Source organism: Chaetodon trifascialis, chromosome 16 (assembly GCF_039877785.1).
Source record: "Chaetodon trifascialis isolate fChaTrf1 chromosome 16, fChaTrf1.hap1, whole genome shotgun sequence".
NCBI lineage: Eukaryota > Metazoa > Chordata > Actinopteri > Chaetodontiformes > Chaetodontidae > Chaetodon > Chaetodon trifascialis.
Genome location: NC_092071.1, coordinates 7,501,111 through 7,516,646, shown reverse-complemented (window position 1 = coordinate 7,516,646; position 15,536 = coordinate 7,501,111).

Genomic DNA, 15,536 nt, shown 5'->3' with positions numbered 1-15,536 from the left:
TGTTTATTTGGCCTCCACAGTACATTGGTATTTGATATTGCACTGCATTGCTGCAAAAGTACAGTAAATAGCCATACTGAAATGAAAAAAATATGACAGATAAATAGTGTATTTCATAACTGTTACATACTTGTACATGCAAGGAATTCAGGCTTCATTTTGTGGTAAAAATGATCATTTCGTTGCTTGCAGACTGTACCTAACTCTGTTAGTAACTACAGCAACCCTGTGTATCCACTAAATGTCACCCATGAGTCACACTATTGTCTAGTTGCAAACCAAAGATCAATACAAAGCAAAAGACTCCTTAACCTTAAGACAGTTATCATCCTCCTTTCAAACTGTTTGACCTTAACGATTTGTATGAAAGTAAAGGAAGTCATCAACATTATGAATATATGTTTATTTGAAAATTACATGTAATGAAAAGACATTTTGACCTGTTTCAAAAATTGTCGACAGTCTCACACAATTGCAAGGCAAAAAACAGGAAATTAGATTTTAAAAAAGCATCCATGCAAGGATTTTTGAGAAGCAAATGCAGGAACATTTAATAAACAACTCTACAATTTTTATGGTAGCTCGAAAAGAGAAAATAAAACACATATGTTTATTGTGAAACTAGTCCATTGTGCAACATATGGGCTATATAGTAACAAGTATCTCAATCACATAGAAAAAAACTTTAGTCTGCAGGCATATCATTTTCACTTTTTTCCAAGCCACAAAGACAATGATCTCTGATCACATTTTATTTAATTTAAGGGCTAGATTTAATATCCAGTAAGATTAACGTTCAGGTTCAGGTGCTTAATGTTTTAAGAGATAATTATGTTCCATTCTCATGTGAGTTGGATCTGGTTTTCCTTGTCACTCTAACATCTGTGTAGACAATTTCATCTTCAGGGTTACCTAGAAAAAATAAAAGATGTTAGATTGCAAGATGTGCATTGGAGTTACAATCACAGAGGACATCATGTCTTCTTTTTAATCTTGACAAAATTATTTCCATGGCATTGAATGAATATAATGACTAATAAGAAGCAAATATGCTACTAATTTGCATGCTAATAAGCAACTAAATATAGTGAATATTTGTACCTTGATATAAAGTGTCACCGCAATTGGTATCTGAAATGAAGAAAAAATAAATAAAAAATCTAGAAAACTATGGTAACCTACTTTTACAATGACAGATGGGACACATTGGAGGTAATCTTTTACTTACCCTCATTAACAGTCGTGGGTCTTGATTTCTTTTGAAGACTTCTATACCTTCTATATACTATACCAAGACACAGCACCACAATGAGAAGGAGAGTGATGGCACTCGCTGTCACGGCCACAGTCACAACAGAGAAGGAGGAAAAATCTAGAAAATACAAACAAACTCTCAGCCAAATTAAATGATGACAGTTTCTAAGCTACCAGGATGTTTCTCAAATATTTCTTCCATCAGGTGTCTGCCATATAATAACACTTACAGCAAGGACCCAGACTGCAACAATTTGGTCGCATTTTGCGATCATTTTTGGAGACTGCAAGAAAATCGCATAAGTAGGAACATCAGTGCAAATATGACAAAACTCCATTTTTTAGATCAAGATCTATTTTATAATCAGTAATTATAATTAACTGCAGTTACTGCCATTGTGCCATTGAACTCTCTCCAGGGGTCTGACCCTGTTGTCTGTTACTTGGATTCAGTGGGACACTTGGAAAACTTCCTCGAACACACCTCCATGGTTTTGTGTGAGATAGAGTCAGTATCACAAGGAATCTAACAATGGACTAATGCATCTTTTAATAAATGGAGAAAAAAAGTCTTCTTTACCAACACAAATGCTTGTTCACTACACATATAGCCTCTATCAGAGTAAATAAGGGGAAAACACTAGTTTTAACGCAAGTTTAAACTTGATGTTTTCTCATATAATATCTGGTTTTACGAGTTGCTGCAGTTTCATGCCAAAGTCATGGAAAATGGCTTCCTCAGAAAACACTACTACTCCTTGAAGATAAAACAGTAATTTTTTAGAAGGGATCACCAGCGATACTAGTGGAAACGTTATTCTGGAGCTCTGTACAGTTGCAATGGATGTGTGTGTTAAAAACAAAATTATACCAAGGACAGTTTGACATCCCTGGTGGTATTTTTAAAAGTTTTTTTATTTTTTTTTAAATGTTTTTAATTTCAGAAAAAAATAAAGAAGTGAAATAGTAGTGAAGAGCTGATGTCTGACTGTACCTTTGCAGCTTTGCAGGTGAATTACTGTTTCATCTCTGCTGACATTGTTCCAAACTTGACACACCAACTTTCCTGTGAGCTGACTGTCTAAGCTGATGATAACATTTGAAATGGTGGGTTTGCTGCCTTCAGTGTTATTTACAGCCTGTGGTTGCATATTTGCCGTCCAGCTGCTTTGGGACTGGCTGTGGTTCAGTAAGAGACCTTCCAAGGTTAAAATGAACTCTACTGCATCTCCTTCAGAGGAGCAGCCAATGTTCATTTGTTCTGGTGACAAACACTCCTTAGAAACAACTGGCTTTGACACTGGAGCTGGAAGACAAACATAGAATAACATATACAGCATCTGCAGTTTATAGAATAAAAAAAATGGATTTTGGTCACATCTTGCTTGAGCATGTTTATGTAAAATGGTTATGTAAAATCCAGTCATTATATCTCTTTCCTGGGACATTCTCGTAGTCAAGTAGTCGAATAAGCCTATTGGTTCTTGTCTCTTTCCACTGTGCTGTCTAATAAAACCAAAATGGCACAATAAAATAAAATAAATTAAAATGAATATACACTCACTGGCTACTTTATTGGGAACACCTACACAATGTAATGCAATCCAGCACAATAACGCCATAAACCTTTTTTTTTTTTTCCAGTATTTGTCGAAATTGTCAGAAAGGTAAAAACTCTACTTTGATTGTTGAAGTCATAGGTGGTGATGTTGTGCTGGAGTGCATTATGATGAAAGGTGTTTCAAATATTCTGCCCATCTCATGTATGTAAATGGTGTGGCCATAATATGAGAAACACCTCTCAATATAATGCAGTCCAGTTCAAGACCACAAATGAAAACTTCAATCGACATGTCATTAACTTAATGCCTTGCTGACAGTGTCAGTCAAAACTGAATATTATTATGTATGTAATGCAGAATTTATGGCAGAGCTGTTGTCTTGGGTCACATCAGATTTTTCCGGTTTACCTGATGTACCTAATGTACCTCATGCTGTTTGTCCAGTCAAAGTATTTAGTTTCATTCCATATTCTCGTCATCACATATCTACAGGCTTCCATAAAATATTTATTGTAATGAAATGTAAATCTTTTACATACTTTGTATATGTGTTTACATTTAGTTTAAATTTTAAAATGTCTTCCTTAATTCATATTTTTTTTAATCATAATGATAATAATAATAAACTTAATATATCTTTATAGATATACATTAGATTTTCTTTTCATCTGATTCAGAAAATAATTTGTAAAATGTTTTATTTATTTATTTTTTTTACCTACCTTGTATTTCTAGATGCACAGTCACATTTTTCAACAAGGCACCATTAGATCCAAATTCTTCCAACATGTAATCTCCAGAATGTCTCTTCATTGCGTTTCCCAGTTTGAGTGTTCCATTGGTGAATGGTGCTTGGTGATCTACATATTCCTTATGCAGCGTCACATGGTGATCTTTGACTTTAATGATCCTATATTTCTGATCCTTTTTCAACGTAATATCTGGATTTGCTGTATTCGATAGATGAAAAACTAACAGCTGTCCCACTGCTCCAGAACACTGTTGCGCTCGAGTCGTTTCAAAGAAACTGCATTCAATAGACCCTAAAAATCAAACAAAAAAACAATAAAGGGCTTCATGTACAATACAGATCAGAACAAATTGTTATTATTTATGTCCGGCATTTCATCTCAGTAGGGAGATGGAAATGATACAAAACCCTTTCAGAGTATGGTGTTCTATCATTCTATTTTCATAGATCATATTTTCCTGCCAAAGTCACACGTTTTCTGCTAACTGCGGTTACATATTGTTACGCTCCTTTAAATGCTTTAATATATTTAATACTACTTAAATACCTTTTGCCAGAGCTGTTGCTGCCAGAGAGGTGAAGATCACGTAGATGGAAATCATTGTTTTTCTGTTAAAACACATGAATCATATTTTAAATGCCACATTTTTGGGGGATTTTAATTTGGCTTACACACCGTAAAATTACTGAATTCAAGAGTAGTTGTTTGAAGTCAACAAGTCTATATAGTCTTTATGAAAGTGTGTGTGTCTATATTTGTGTTTGATATTATTTTTGGTAATCAGATAAAAATGTAGAACCTTAACAAACTATGAAATCATGGAAAAATAATGTCATTTCTCCACTCACTTTAGATAATCTAAGTACAAGACTAAAATTAAGAAGTGTCATTCACTCACTGCCTTCACGATGGTGCAAAGTCTTCTTCACGTGTCAGGCTGACCTGTGAATTTTCCACTGACAGAAGGCTGGTTTATGCTTGCCTGTTTGTTGTCTTGTTATGTGACAGTCATCAAGGAAGCGGTTATGGTATTGTCACCTACAACTTGTCAGTCAACGAAGTACTAAGATTCACTGCTTTGACAGCTGTAAACTGAATGAACATCAAAACATGAATACCTGACTGTACTCAGATGAACACTGCTGATATAAATGATGGTTCCCCAAACTTGAAACAATGCAACAATGTCCAACATAATCTACGTCTTTGGTGGCAATTTCTTACTGTTTTCAGTTCTAATATTTCTAAATAATTGCACCGTGTGAGACATTCCAGTCATTGTGTGAATGGTCACATTTTCCTAAAACCCTTTTTGAAGGGAGTTATCATGCAGACAATGACAAATCGCATGTGTCACACATGCAGGCAGTAAATTGGTGCTTGGTGATTGTTGGTGAGGGACACTAGAGAAGACATAGCTGAAAGTCTGTGCTGAATTGAGACACTGAGAACAAAGTGAAAGGAACTTTTGTTTTTCAGCATCTTCACAGAGCCTATTGAAACTGTGTTATCTAATTTAAAAATGTCTAAATGAAAAGTTGTGTATGGTCGGAACCTGAAAAGAGCGAAACGCCGATGTAGACACCTAGGAACCACCTGCAGCGGGCAGCAGCTCTGTTTTCTATCCGACCTGGCAGCTTTCTGTGCTGTCACTGGTCAAGCTGTTGTGCCAAAAAACTGATTGCTGTCTTAAGATAATTCAACTGGTAAAAAGAACTGTTTTGTTTTTAATTTAAGGCAGAGAGCAGGTAAAATGATGAAGAGTTGTAAACATAATTGCAAAAGAGATCATTTCTGTATTTTTTTGTATAACCTGTAATGTGTAAATCATGTTACAGTCTAGTTTCCAAATATAGGCATAAACAAGGGTATGAAACATACCAAACACCTATAAATGTCAGAACTGTAAAGTAATATTGTTAGATAGTTTCGATTGTAATCCCATAAATGTCATGCCTGATTATGCTATAAACTGAAAACACTTTTTTGGCCACAATCGTGTTATTCAGATACATTAAAGATCCACAGACATACTGCACCTTGCTATTACCACAGACTAGGGCTGAGTGTAATACTAGTGACGGTCACGTTGTGCCATTACATGGATTTTGCAATACCACTATTACTATGACTATTATTCAATGTTTTAGTTTATTGAAAATAATGTGCTTTACTGTGGCTACGATAACAGTTATCATTAGTGGAGTTACATCCAATTTCTCTGTTGACTGGAGAACTCTTCGGTTAACAGTTATGAAGTCATGTGTGTTAATCAACGTGTGCAGGATTGCCAAATTCCATGAGTAAGATGGCAGATAGTGGCGGGGTTAGGGTTTTGTTCAATGAAAAAATACATGTACTGTATTTTGAAAAATGTATGAAGGTTTGGAAAAAAAAAAACAATTTATTAATTTCAGATTTTTCTAATTGACCTTTAGATATTTATACAATGCTGTATGTGGTTGTTTGTGATTAAATCAGCATATATATATATTGATACAAGTGCTCCCTCTTGTGTAACTTCAGAGCACTTGGCAAGAGCAATTACGTAGTCCCAACAAAATGTACACTGACAGCAGAGGCCTTTAACTAAGGTGTGAGTTTCCATTTTAGCTGCAAAAACTGACCAGTTGTGAATGTACTGTTGTTAAACTTTGTGAAACGGACACTGTAAAACATACTTCCCTTACTAGTTGCTCTTATGCACAGGGTATGACTTTCTCTGTGAAATACTATTATCACTCCATTTCTAATGACATAACAAGCATTTATTTAAATGCAGAATATTTGTTAATTTCAGCATCCATACAGGAATTGAAGGTAATGTGGCTTACCCTCCTCATGTGGTGTGGTTCCAGCACCCCTACAGGGAGACCATTTTCCACTTAGCTCTGAACTCTCTTTAACTACACATTGTGACCCTCTGAAGATGACAGTTGTTTTTCTGCAAAGAACACATGAAGAAATGAACACTTCCTGCCCCATTGTACGGAATAGCCACAGTTTTATTTCAGAACCATGCACTATATATTACTTCGAAACGATTGTCACAAAACTTTCTCACACGCAACTCGGGCAGTGAAACTATGTGTGAGACTGACAGTTAAAAACCACTGCTTTTTTCTGTCTCTGTCGCTTCCTCAACCACAGTGCCTCAGTTGAAGCTTGCAAGCCCAGGGAGGGATTCACCTCATCTCTGCTGTAAACATAGATTGTATTCAACAATACAGTAAGGCAGACTGGCAACAGTTAGATTTTCTACAAGTGCTATTTTCTTATAGTCATCAGTAAAGAACAAATTCAGGTGCAACAACTGCACCAGAGATTGTTTTGCATTTTAAGCATTTGCAGATAGGATGTATGTGAGACTATGTAATCAACAACATGTCATCAAGCTTTAATCAGCAGGACAATGTTTCAGCATGCTTTTTTCAACATTTATTGTATTTAGGATTAAATTAATTAAATTCAAATGAGAAAACAACATCAAAACAATGGCAATCAGAACAGAAAAACAGCATTGCCTCTCAAATCACTAACTTGAAACAATTCTTCTTAAATTACAGGATAATATTACCGTTTCTTTACCAGGAAAATATGTTTACATTCAACATATTTAGATCACTCTGCTCATAATAACCTATTTAGATGTGAAAATATCCTGGCTCTAAATGCTGTTATCCCCGGCTGCTTCTCTGATGTCCACTCCCACTCCACCTCACTCCCCTCTTTGACCTCTAACTCTAAGGGTTTGGTGATTGTTGGTGGAACTGTGGAAAGACAAACCAAGAACATTTTGGTGAGTTTTATTTTGTGTTTGTCAAGTTTGAATGAAGTGTGTTTTATGATCCCTGGTGTCTGGCTGGTAGCTTTGGCAAGATAAAGTGGCTGTCTCTGGTTAAACAAAAGGCCTTACTCTTTACTCTGTAAAAACCATTTCCATAATGTTGTCTGACACTTTGAATAACAATCTGAGCCTTTTTCTCCTCAGAGTGAAAATGCTATGAAATATTTGAAAAGTGTGTTGAATAGATGGGCTTTCGGTGAAAGATCTCTATCCATTTCCTGTTTGTGGTGTGGGGACTCAGTTTATGTTAACAAGTCATACTTCACAATGACACAAAAAGCAAACTGGCCTAAGATCAGCACTTCTGCTGTATATCCATCTTTCACCTGCAAAGTAACATTGTTGTCAAATAATTGTGGTGGAGTTAAAAACATACCTTAAAATTGTCCTGCACTGGACTAAATGCAGTTACTTGATGGGTAGATTTGAGGAGCTTTGGCACCACCTTGTGGTCAAATAATGATCTCTACTTGGTGCTCATACGTGAAGCTCCCCAGTAATTACTACATGCTCTCTGCACTGTTGCTGAGGGTTGAATTTTTTAGACAGCTTTTAATGTCACAGTCTTTTAATATATTATTCTAAGAGGTGATGATAAAGCATTGACCAGAACTGTTTGTTTACCTGATCTCAGTAAATTCTATTTTACTTTAAAAGATCTCTCTCCACCTTCTTTTACCACCTTCTTTTAGACTGGAAACATTTATTTACTCTTTCTTTATTTGAATTTGACCTTGATTTGTTAGTTTATATGGTGAAACACTGACAGGGAACGTTACACCAGAGTGAACAGCAAATTTGTTGACTGCGTTAATCCAAGTTGATACAAGTAAGTTTTTCAACAGATGTTTATTTTAAAAATCTTATGCAATCAAAAATAACATTGTCATTGTCATGTTTGGAAAGCAAATGCATGAGGTCTTAAAAAATAAATTCCAAAATTGTAGTTGACAAATCATAAGGAAAAAAACTTAATTTACAAACAGTCTATATGCCAATATTGTAAAACTATATTTGTGACAGAAAGGACTGGGGTGGAAATCACAGGCGTACAATCATGATTATTTGTCCATGATAACAATATTACAATATAGCTAATTCCTTATCCTAATACAATACAAGTTTCAAGAGGAAAAAAGAATATTACTTATTGCATTTTACCTTGAACACTGAGGTAGCAAAAGAAGTGCTTGACGACCGAGCCTATTTAATGCTGCAAACCATTATGTAGAACTGTGAAGTGCTTCCAAGTTGAAATGACTAAACAAAAATAAAATATCTTAAAATTAGGCGCAGTCTTCGTGTAAAACAATGCAATAATACATCTGGTTTCATATTAATGTACAGCTTTTGATAAGGTTGACATTACATAGCCCTACATGGTCAAACTAATGGCAATCACTTCTTTCAAAGGTCTTTAAAAGTCACAATCAACTGGGCATAATTCTGCTTGAAAAGAATATGTTTTGACTCCAACTGCCCTCTTCTGACCAGACTGAGAACAAGTTCTTACAAAGGAACTGAAACTGTTCCTGCCTGTTCCTCCAGTCTGAAGTGAGTGAGTGAGTGAGTGTGTGTGTGTGTGTGTGTGTGTGTGTGTGTGTGTGTGTGTGTGTGTGTGTGTGTGTGTGTGTGTGTGTGTGCGCGCGCGCGCGCAACATACGCAACTTTTTGACTGAACCCAGTTTTGAAAGGCTGTAGCACGATAAATCATTTGTATAAAGATTATGAGGATGGTTCCGCCAACTTGAAAATTCCTGGGAAAAACAAAAACAAAAACGTTTAAGCTTCTAATTCTAACTTCTAATAATAAGAAAAATATTATTATAACTTTCTGTGAATTAAAGGTTGTGACAATATACAGCCGCTTCATGGTGCTTCAGATGTTAAATGTGCAAAAATGATAAAGCTGTATTTGGATAACATAACTGAACATAAACAGAGGTATGTTTAGAATTTTACAATTACATTTTAGATATGACGTCTGTGTTATTTCAGCATTATTCATATAATGATTTCTGAAAGGGAGGATGGCAAACATTGCAATGAAAATTAAGTGTGTGTGCCATATGTATTCAAAGAACTTTCTCATTATAATGTGATGATTTTCAAACCACCTCAGCCCAAACATACATACAGTACATAATAAAAAGGCTAACAACAATATACTTAGACTTAAATTGTAGTCTCTTACCTTCTTTGACAGTCATGGGCCGAGTTTTCTTATGTACATAGCAGATACCAAGAGACAAAGCCAAAATGAGTAGAGTGACAACACCAGCTCTGACAGCCAGAATGACAGACAAGTGAGAAATGTAAGCTGGAAAACACAAATATCAGACCAAATTAGACAGTGTCATGGGGCAGATATTTGATTCTCAACACTCAATATTAACTGCAAAAAAAATAACTGGGCAAAAGATGCTTGAAACAGCTGATGTGTACCATCTAGCCCAGAAAATACCCCATGTAGAAGAAAAGTTCATCTTTGATTTATTTACAGTTTTAAAAAAAAGCTATCATAATACAAACTGCAGGTTCAGTTCAGTGGTTGGAGTACAGCCAATAACACTGAGGTAATTGTCAAACTCCTGGGTCACGGCCAGAAGGATGAGGTCACATAGTTAGGCTTTTGTCAATGGTGGCTAATGTCTCTGATTGTATTAGGTTAAAGACAACAACAATTCACCTTTCAAGTTGAACAGCTGCTATTCTACATGAGATGAGCTAGTTTATGGCTTGGCCATTTGGAAAGATGAAAAAATGAGCGAAATGGCAGAGGGAGGCTAAGTGAAGGAAACTAAATTTGGGGTCTGATCATCCTTTAAAACTGTACCTTTGCAGCTTTGCAGGTGAATTACTGTTTCATCTCTGCTGACATCGTTCCAAACGTGACACACCAACTTTCCTGTGAGCTGACCGTCTAAGCTGATGATAACATGTGAAATGATGGGTTTGCCGCGTTCAGTGTTATTTACAGCCTGTGGTTGCATATTTGCCGTCCAGCTGCTTTGGGACTGACTGTGGTTCAGTAAGAGACCTTCCAAGGTTAAAATGAACTCTACTGCATCTCCCTCGGAGGAGCAGCTGATGTTCATTTGTTCTTGTGACAAACACTCCTGAGAAACAGCTGGCTTTGACACTGGAGCTGCAAGACAAACATAGAATAACATATACACTATTGTTCCGATTCTGATTCCTATTTTGATTGTTAAAAAAATCACAGATTTACATACAGTATACAATTATATAGTATGTTGGCCAATGACTTTATGACCTTAATTTATATATTAATTGTTAGGAAATGTAAACCTTTTACATACTTTGTATGTGTGGCAAGTTTAAAATGTTACTGTAATTCCAGTTTTAGATATGTAATGCTTTTTTTTTTTTCATCTGCAATTGGTACTTAATGCAATTTTTGATTCAGAAAATAATTTGGAATTTTTTTTCCTATTTTTTCAACCTACCTTCTATTTCTAGATGCACATTCACATTTTTCAACAAGGCACCATTAGATTCAAATTCTTCCAACAAATAATCTCCAGAATGTCTCTTCATTGCGCTTCCTAGTTTGAGTGTTCCATTGGTGAATGATGCTTGGTGATCTACATATTCCTTATGCAGCGTCACATGGTGATTTTTGACTTTTATTATATATTTATCATCCTTTTTCAACCTAATAGTTGGATTTGCTGTATTCGATAGATGAAAAACTAACAGCTGTCCCACTGCTCCAAAACACTGCTGCACTCGAGTTGTTTCAAAGAAACTGCATTCAGTAGACCCTAAAAAACAAACAATAAAAACAAAAAAGGGCTTCATGTACAATACAGATCAGAACAAATTGTTATTATTCATGTCCAGCATTTCATCCCAGTAGGGAGATGGAAATGGTACAAAATCCTTTCATCGTATTGTGTTCTGTCATCCTATTTTCATAGATCATATTTTAAAATGTTTTTAAAATTCAGGAAAAAAAAGAAGTGAAATAGTAAAGAGCTGATGTCTGACTGTACCTTTGCAGCTTTGCAGGTGAATTACTGTTTCATCTCTGCTGATATTGTTCCAAACTTGACACACCAACTTTCCTGTGAGGTGACCGTCTAAGCTGATGATAACATTTGAAACGGTGGGTTTGCCGCGTTCAGTTTCATTCATTGGCTGCATATTTGCCGTCCAGCTGCTTTGGGACTGGCTGTGGTTCAGTAAGAGACCTTCCAAGGTTAAAATGAACTCTACTGCATCTCCTTCAGAGGAGCAGCCAATGTTCATTTGTTCTGGTGACACACACTCCTTAGAAACAGCTGGCTTTGACACTGGAGCTGGAAGGCAAACATAGAAATACATGTACAGTATTGTCTACCAACTCCATGAACTATGGGTGGAACAATGACCGATTCTGATTCCTGTTTTGATTGTTAAAAAAAACACAGGATTTACATACAGTATGCATTTATACAGTATGTTGGCCAATGACTTTATGACCTTAATTTATATATTGATTGTTAGGAAATGTAAAACTTTTACATATTTTGTATGTGTGGCAAGTTTAAAATGTTTCTGTAATTCCGGTTGTAGATATATAATGATTTTTATTTTTATTTTTTTCATCCGCAATTGGTAAAATAATTTGGATTTTTTTTTTTTTTTTTTTTTTTTTTACCTACCTTGTATTTCTAGATGCACATTCACATTTTTCAACAAGGCACCATTAGATCCAAATTCTTCCAACACATAATCTCCAGAATGTCTCTTCATTGCGCTTCCTAGTTTGAGTGTTCCATCGGTGAATGATGCTTGGTGATCTACATATTCCTTATGCAGCGTCACATTGTGATTTTTGACTTTAATGATCCTATATTTATTATCCTTTTTCAACCTAATAGTTGGATTTGCTGTATTCGATAGATGAAAAACTAACAGCTGTCCCACTGCTCCAGAACACTGCTGCACTCGAGTTGTTTCAAAGAAACTGCATTCAATAGACCCTAAAAAACAAACAAAAAAAACAATAAAGGGCTTCATGTACAATACAGATCAGAACAAATTGTTGTTATTTATGTCTGGCATTTCATCCCAGTAGGGAAATGGAAATGATACAAAACCCTTTCAGCATATTGTGTTCTATCTTTCTATTTTCATAGATCATATTTTCCTGCCACAACTCACACTTTTTGTGCAACCATTAAATCTGTTATTAACTACTTTCAGAATTCAGTTATTGTCTTTGTAACCTATCTTCCTCACTTAAGTTATTGAATAATTAATTTTATCTTAACTGAATTATTATGAATTACTGTCTATACATCATACTGCTAACTGCAGTAACATATTTTTATGCTCCTTTAAATACTTTAATATATTTAATACTACTTTAATACCTTTTGCCAGAGCTGTTGCTGCCAGAGAGGTGAAGATCACGTAGATGGAAATCATTGTTTTTCTGTTAAAACACATGAATCAAATTTTAAAGGTGTACATGTGTTTTTGATATTATTTTAAATAATCAGATAAGAATGTAGAACCTTTACAAACTGTAAAATCATAGAAAAATAATGACATTTCTCCACTCACTTTAGATAATCTAAGTACAAGACTAAAATTAAGTCACTCACTCACTGCCTTCACGATGGTGCGCTCTCTTCTTCACGTGTCAGGCTGACCTGTGAATTTTCCACTGACAGAAGGCTGGTTTATGCTCGCCTGTTTGTTGTCTTGTTATGTGTTAGTCATCAAGGAAGCGGTTATGGTATTGTCACCTACAACATGTCAGTCAACAACATACTAAGATTCACTGCTTTGACAGCTCTGAACTGAATGAACATCAAAACATGAATGTCTGACAGTACTCTGCTATAACGACTGCTGATATAAATGATTATTTCCCAAACTTGAAACAATGTCCAATGCCTTTTTGAAGGGAGTTACCACACAGACAATGACAAATCGCATCTATCACACACACACACACACACACACACACACACACACACACACACACACACACACACACACACACACACACAGGCAGTGAGTTGGTGTTTGGTGATTGTTGTTTTGGGATACTAGAGAAGACATAGCTGAAAAGTCTGTGCCGAATTGAGACACTGAGAGCGGAATGAAAGGAACAGTCTAATTTGGATATGGAACCCTTTTTTGGACTTTAAAAACTAAATTAAATAGCTTTTTTTAAACATCTTTACAGAGTCCCTTAATACACCCACCAAAATACTAAAAATCACATACATTGTGGCAAATATTCAATTTTATTTTATTTTAATTTAGCTATGTTGTAAGCATGTTGCAAACCTGCCTAAAGATGAGGTGATGTATTTCTACAAGAACACAAGACAAGATTAACACTTCCTGTGTCAGTGAGGACAGCCATGCTTTTTTGAATTTAGGTCCATATGTATCACAAAGCTCTCTAACAGGAAACTCAGATAATGTGAAATTAAACTATGTGTGAGACTGACAGAAACCACAGCTTTGTTTCTCCCTCTGTCTCTCTGTGAGACAGCTACCAAAAAAACACGGTGTAAATGTTTTCAGAACAGAAATATTCTCAGTGGTTGACCGATTAACAGTGAGTCGTTGACGTCCATATTTCTAACATGTTGTTTGGTTGTTCCAGGTTTCTTTGGGGTTGTCACAAGGTGGTCACAAATGTGTATGTGGTGATTGAAGTGGTGATTCTAGGCAGTTACTGCGCTGTGCTGTGTAATTGCTAGGGTGTATGTATGTTTCTTCTTTCATCACAGATAGTACTAATAATGTCAGCAGTAATACAAGCAGAAACAGTTGCAGCATTGACAAATATAGTTGTGAGAAAGAAGTTTGAATCAATCAGCACCATGGACAGAGACACAAAGACAAGATAAAGACATGTAGATCCAGCTCTGGAGGTGAGTTTACATAAACTCTCAGTGGGTCGATCCAGCTCCATAAAGCAAATCATGTTATTATATTCTTATTCTAGTACATTCATGTTACGGTGTTTGGACAAATACAAATCAATTCAACATTACATATAGGGAGTGAAAATGAAAACTGTCTTTAATAGATGAATTGAAGGTTTGGTGAGATTTTTTCCTGTTTGTGGTGTGTAGACTGAAGTTATGCCAGTTTTTCAATTTAAAATAGGGGATTTGATGTGTAAGCTAATGCTTAAAGCAATTACAGGGATGGGCTGCACAGTGGCGCAGCAGGTAGTGCACGTGCCTCACAGCAACAAGGTTGCCGGTTCAACTCCTGGGTTGGGGTCTGTGTGAAGTTTGCATGTTCTTCCCGTGCATGCGTGGGTTTGTGTGAATGTGTGAATGGTTGTGTGTTTGTGCCCTGCGATCGAGTGGCGACCGGTCCAGGGTGTACCCCGCCTCTCGCCCGTTGACGGCTGGGATAGGCTCCAGCACCTCCTGCAACCCCGAAAGGGATATGCGGTATAGAAAATGGATGGATGGATGGAATTACAGGGATGTCCAGAAAGCTCACCTGACAGAGAAAGAGACTGTTCAGTTTTTCTAATTTTTTTTTTTTTGGCATTTTGAGCAAAGTAAGCGGACCATCTAGTTCCATCATATATAAAGAAGGCAGACATTGTTACAACTGATATCTGCTGGACTCTCCCACCAAAACATTCAAGATGGATAAATAGCACTGCAGGTAAGAGGAAAAAAATATTGAACTGCTCTTTAAAGACACTACCACTTGATGATTGTATTTCTGTCATAAGTAATAAATGCTTCAGTAATAAAGAGGAAAATTAACAACAAAAGTGTTGCAAAGTTTGAGGGAGCTGCAGGCTGCTGCAAATACTTTCTGTATCTCAATGTAAGCCAAACTTTCTATTTAAAAAAAAGAAGACATTTCTACTTCTCAGAAATGTCACAGGCAACATATTTCAATACATGAAATTAAACCATGTGTGAGACTGCCAGTTAAAAACCACAAGTCTGATTCTGTCTCAGCCACATTGCCTGGTTTGAAACTGTCACAGCTGCAGGAGAAACTCACATTCTCTCTGCTGTAAACAGCCAGTGAGTTATTTGGGAAGCTTCACATCAGTGTTGTAACTTTTGCTAAAGTTACCACAAAAAAAAAGGAAAGACAAGCAGCAAG